Here is a 6375-nt window from a genome sequence, read left to right as displayed (position 1 = left end):
AGAGATCAGAGTGACACAGCTACAAGCCAAGGAACATTAGAAACTTGGAGAGTGGCAAGAAATAATTCTTCTCGGGCCGGGCACAGTGGCTCAAGCTTGTAATCCCAGCACTTTGGGAGGCCGAGGCGGGTGGATCACGAGGTCAAGAGATCGAGACCATCCTGGTCAACATGGTGAAACCTCATCTCTACTAAAATTACAAAAAATTAGCTGGGCATGGTGGTGCGTGCCTGTAATCCCAGCTACTCAGGATGCTGAGGCAGGAGAATTGTCCGAACCCAGGAGGCTGAGGTTGCAGTGAGCCGAGATTGCGCCATTGCACTCCAGCCTGGGTAACAAGAGTGAAACTCCGTCTCAAAAAAAAAAAAAAGAATTCTTTTCTAGAGCATTTAGATAGAGCATTGCTCTGCCAACACCATGATTTTGGACATCTAACCTCCTAAACTGTGAGAGAATAAATGTCTGTTATTATAACCCACCCACTTTGTCATATTTTTTGTGGCAGGTATTCTATTATATTAGTCAACTTGAGCTGTCATATCAAAATACTATAGACTGGGTGGCTTAAACAATGGAAATTTATTTCTCGCAGTTCTGGAGGCTGGTAAGACCAACATCAAGGTGCAAGATAATTCATTTCTCTGGTTACAGTGCTCTTCCTGGCTTGCAAACAACAGCCTTCTCACTGTGTTCACACCTAGGAGAGAGAGAGAAAGAGAAACAGAGAGAATAACAGCTCTCTTCTCTTTTCCTTCTGTTATAAGGGCACTAAAACCATGCTGCTGGGGAAGCATCTGTAGTTGAGCCATTCTTGATGGTTTTATCTACAGACATGACTAGCTACACAGCCTCAGAGGCTGCTTTCAGGGCATTGACCTGCACCATAGCTGACTCCCACATGAAGGCCTCAAAGTTGTCAGCAATGTCTTCATTGTTGATGACCATGTCATAGCAGGTGCCTCTCTGTGCATGCCATGCCCAAAGCTTGTTGAGAATGTTTGTGGTTTCAAAGAAAGTATTGTCACACAGCTGCTGTGGGATAATCTCCAAGGCCTAGGCATATGCCCCAATCCAGCTGCTGTGCGCCTGGAATAGTCCTTGCTAATCCCACAGGTACTTGGAGAGCTCTGTCTCCATAGCCCCACCACCAGCCATCACCAAGTCATTTTTGATGGCCCTCCTGACAATCATGATGGCATCATGTATGGACTGTTCTGTCTCCTCCATAAACTGCAGTAGATCAAGGTGCATGTCTTGGTCTTGTAGATGCCAGTAAAGAAATTGTACTTCTCACCTCTGGTCAGAGTCTCCCCAAACACCTGGTAGCTGCCCAGCACATCTGCTGACAGACCATTCATACTGGTCTGGATTGACCCTCTGCAGGCCATCATTGCCCTTTTCAGATTCTTCTCAGGTATGTGGCCAGCACAGAACCTGCCCCTACCAGCAAGTACTGGGTGACCACATCCCCAATGGAGAGTTTGGACAAGATAATTTTGGTTCCAGAATGATGGATCCTCTCTAACTTGATGTAATGTTCCACTCAATGTCAACAATTGCCTGGTAATCCTCAATTGTGAGGACTCTGATCTCAGCATTATCTTTCTCAGCTTTCAACTCAAGCTTAACATTTAAAAGTGCAATCTTGGGATTATGGCACTTTTGGGGTTGCATTTCCAACCCAGCACAAAAAAAAATTCCTAAATGCAACACTAGCTACCAGATGGGAATCCTCTAGGGCTCCATCCTGTACTTTCTTGATTCCAATCATTTTAATCTGCAACAAACCATTAAGCATCATTATTGCATCAACCACCATCTTAGCAAGGAAGGCTTTCTGCTGGGAGATGATCTTGGAGCTCAGAGAAGGGACACTTCTCCAAGCACCTTCCTCTGCTCCACTTTTTCTTCCTTCTTCATGGTCACAGTGATTTTCTTGGTTATTGTTAACTGCCAGTTGGATAGCTGTGCATAAAGCTTAAATGATGATCTGTGGGTGCAAACCTTCCTCCACCTAAGGTTTCACCTCTTTCAGAAACTCTGTAGCCAGCAATGTCACTGAGGTGGTGCCGTCACCCACCTCGGCATCTTGATATTTGGCAATGCCCATTGAAGTCTTTGTTTCAGGTTGGACAAACATCAGAAAGTTTCAGAATTGTGGCACCATCATTAGAGATTGTTGCTTTGCCTCTGCCATCCATAATAAGCTTTTCCATGCCATGGAGACCCAGGTGGTTCTTCCAGCCTCGGCAATCACCTGTCAGGCACTGATGTTACTAGCAGGCTGGGGGATGCTTTGGGAGCTATCAGTACCCTCTTCCAACAGGATAACTGGTGTGGGCATCATTTCAGAAGTTTACTCAGTGGTCCGCTGCTCTTCTTCTCTTCTCTGTGTACTGGCTACTCAGCAACCCATGGTGTCCCATGCCCATGTGCACTTTTTGTTAAGTTTTCACTACAGTTTTCAGTATGTATCTGTGTTAGGTATGCAGTCTGTGTGGCTTTTATCTTGTAAGCAATTGGATTAACTTCTGGATTTTCCTATCATGTGAATAATTGAGATCTCCTAATACCAGAAGTTGCCAACTGCTGTGACTCCATTTTGAGCTATTTGGCATGCAAATTCTCTCAAGGGCTCTTCTGGTTTCTGAGTTTACAGCCAACCTTCAAGATTCTGTGAAGATAATCTAAATGTAACCCTCTAGAGTTTTATTGGGGATTAGTAGTTCTAATATTGGAAGAAGGGACTGATAGCTCCCAAGGACAAACCTACAGCCATGCAACTGACAGTTTCCTTGAAAGAGAAATCACCTGGGTGCTCTTGATTCTTTTAGAGAACGTTTACATCATATGCTTTTTTACTGTGCACTATGCTGACCTGTTCCAATTGAACTCCTTTTATTTCCCCTCTAGGTTGCTGTTTTCAGACAAAGGACTAACAAGAGTCTGATGATTAATTCTGCATGTTATTGTCTCTATCAATATTAAATAAGGTCCTTTTTGACATTCTCTCTTCACCAGGCTTCTCTGACCCCATAGTTTTCCAATTGTCTTCCTATTTGTCTGGTTACTTCTGATTCCTTCTCTGCATATCCTTTTCCACATTTCTCCTAATGTTTTTTTGTTTTGCAGAGAATTTTCTAGGCCATTTTCTTTCTTTTGTCATTTTTACAATGACTTTGAGGGCACAGAGGTAACTCCCAAATCTGTACATGTCTTGATATGAATATTTCACCCTCATCTGCTGAGCATATCCCACTGGAAGCCTCAATAATCAATAATTGAACATTATTTCTCATTGATCTTTTCTTTTGTGCTTTATATTTCTCCAAATTATGTATGTCAATAGACCTCAAAATCGTATTTACCTCTGAATCACATTTAATCAGTTTTTACACCTCCAAATATTTTTTAAAGTATCCTTTCTCCCCACCTCTACTACTAAAGTCATATTACCAGCAGTGTGATGTTAAATGTTTAACTATCAGCTTTCCTGCACATATATATAAAAACATACATAAGCTCATTATTGTTTAATTATCCAGATCTAGATTTCTGAATGACTAGGTGCTGTGGCTCATACCTGTAATACTGACACTTTGGGAGGCCAAGACAGGTGGATCAACTGAGGTCAGGAATTCAAGACCAGCCTGACCAATATGGTAAAACCCTGGCTCTAGTAAAAATACAAAAATTAGCCAGACGTAATGGTTCATGCCTATAATCCTAACTACTTCAGAGGTTGAGGCAAGAGAACTGCTTGAACTCAGGAGGCGAAGGTTGCAGTGAGCCGAGATCATACCATTGCACTCCATCCTGGGCAACAAGAGCAAAACTCTGTCTTAAAAAAAATGACAGCAATATATTTTGTTGTATTGATATAAAAGATATGTAGCTCACAATTAAATGTATATATGCAATACTGTTGTATACACATACACGTATTTCATAATAAAATACCCAATACTGTTTAATGTAAATTTTATAAATCCAATTGATTCTCACACAATGTTTTTGTTAATTTTGCCAACTCCTGTACCTATAGCAACCAACCTTATGGTGGCAATTGATGAATAAATGCAGTTCTAAAATAAAGGTTAAAATATAAATATATGTGTTAAAATTTCATTTATTCAATAATGATATGAGCAACATCTGGATAATAATTTTTGAATTGTAGTAGAAGATTTCCATAAATTTTTGTGCTACTCATAAACAATTGGCTATAAACATGATATAGTTTTGATATTAATCTATATTATTATAGTTGTCTTCTTTTTTCCTTAAATCTAGACAATCATCAAAACAATAACTCAAGTCATGATTGTAGCATTTGCCGATTGCTGTAGTGTAAATACACTCATCATGACCAATTTCAAGCTACCGTCACAATGTTACTAAACACTGACTTGGGAAGAAATGTACATTAGTATCCCATTTTATATTATTTCCACCATACAAATACATGTTATCTTGAGCACATAGAGAGCAGTAAAATAATTATGAAATGAGTAGTTTGGAGCTATTTATTACCTTTTTTAATATAAACTATTTAATTATAAGTTGACATAATTTAGCTTTTAATAATGATTATATGTAAAAACTGGCTCACAATGTTTCCAAAAACTTAGCAATTGGCTCTCACAAACCAGTACAAGCTGGTTCCAGGAGAGCACTGCTTATCGTTCACCTAACCTGTCCAATAACTTTCTAACTAGGTTCCTTTTTTCCTTCTGTACAAACTGTCTCATATATACTTTTCAGATTGACACATGCTTCCTGTTCAAAAACTCACAATACTTATCATTATGAAGAAAATAATGTCTAAACTTAAGGATAGCTGTCATTCAGGAATCTTGATCTAGATATTTCAAACATTTCTCACCCTCTTTCCTCCTAACTGGAAATAATTTATCCCTTTGCTTCTTTAAATATAACACTTTACCTGTGCCTCAAGGCTTGAATCAATCTTGAATTACCTTGTATACAAGACACATCTATTTCATGTGTCTGATGCGTAAGGGAATACTTTAGTTCTGAGAATATGGAAGGAATGACAGACTTTGTGTTCTCACAAAACTCACAGTTTAAAGAGGAATATAAATTAACAGCTGTTGTGTAGTTAAGTACAGTACATATTAACTGCTATGGTAGAGGAAGGTAACTTGTGGTAAGAGAGCCATGCAAAGAAGAAGAAAATATATATGTATACATATAGGCTAAGCACATTTCATCTGCCTCATGTCCTAAAGGAGGATAATGTATTTTATGCATAGATAAAACAAGAGTAAAGAGATAAAACATGGAGGCAGGAGGCAAGAAATAAGCTGTGGAAGGTAGGCAGAAACCTTCTCTGATAGGAAGTTTGAACTTCATTCTGTAGGAAATTTAGAATTTTCAAAGGATTTTAAGGAACTATCACTTTGACGGAAGTATGAAGGATGGATTGAAAGGATGAAAGGTTGGGGATGGTGAGACTAGGCAGAGGTCTTTTGAAGTAATTTTGGAGATAAACGCTAAAGCATTGAACTCAGTAACAGAGAAGTTGGAACTTAGTTCATCAAGATTACTTAGTAACTGGAGGTTTCAGTAAGGGGGAAGAGTCTCAAATGACTTTCAGGTTTATGTCTTGGTTCAATGGATGAGCAATACTTATGCCTTCTATTTAAAAAGATAGAATAACCATATAACTGATCATCCAGACCAAGACACATTTAACAGCCAAAGAGAATGCAAAAAATAATGAAAACTATAAAATTTTAAAATTATTTAACATTGATGAATTCATTGTTTTTATTTTATTGATGGAACTATATAATAGTTCTCTTCAAAAATGAACTTCAAAAATAAAGTTATTTCTAAAAATTACCACTTACATTTTGATTTGTAGAATATATAAGGCTGTTTATATATAACCATGAATGTACCCATGATCAATTCCAAATATGTTCCTACACTCCCCCTTTCTTAGTTTGTTCAGAACATGATGTTTACTATGATGCTGCACTACTCCAAGTTTTGTTGACTTCTGATCACTGCAAAAACAAATAATTTTATCTTTATTGTATAATATTGTTTTTATTGGTAAAATAGTTATAATTGCATTTCCAATAATGTCATGTGCTTCATCTATGACAAAATGTACTTTCAAAAGCTTTACTTTGATTCCATGAACTGAATGAAGAAACAATCAAACCACTTTTGGAATTAATTTTCTATTTGAAGTATCTGATGACATGACTTAAAATTGACATCATTTACTTGTTCATGCAATTTTTCTTCTACTAATGGGTCAAATATAATAGCTATCACTTTATTTTATATGCAAAAAGAATGTTGGGATCAAAATAAGTGAAATCAATTGAGATGAGCAGT

General features: G+C 37.9%; 1 pseudogene; it reads right to left on the bottom strand.

The window, feature by feature from the left end:
• Positions 1–768: 768 nt before the first annotated feature.
• On the bottom strand, positions 769–3150 carry LOC100394805 (T-complex protein 1 subunit eta pseudogene; annotated as a pseudogene).
• Between the last annotated feature and the right edge of the window lie 3225 nt (positions 3151–6375).

The sequence above is a fragment of the Callithrix jacchus genome, chromosome 2 (assembly GCF_049354715.1).
Source record: "Callithrix jacchus isolate 240 chromosome 2, calJac240_pri, whole genome shotgun sequence".
Classification (NCBI taxonomy): domain Eukaryota; kingdom Metazoa; phylum Chordata; class Mammalia; order Primates; family Cebidae; genus Callithrix; species Callithrix jacchus.
This window is presented reverse-complemented; position numbering and strand designations above follow the sequence as displayed.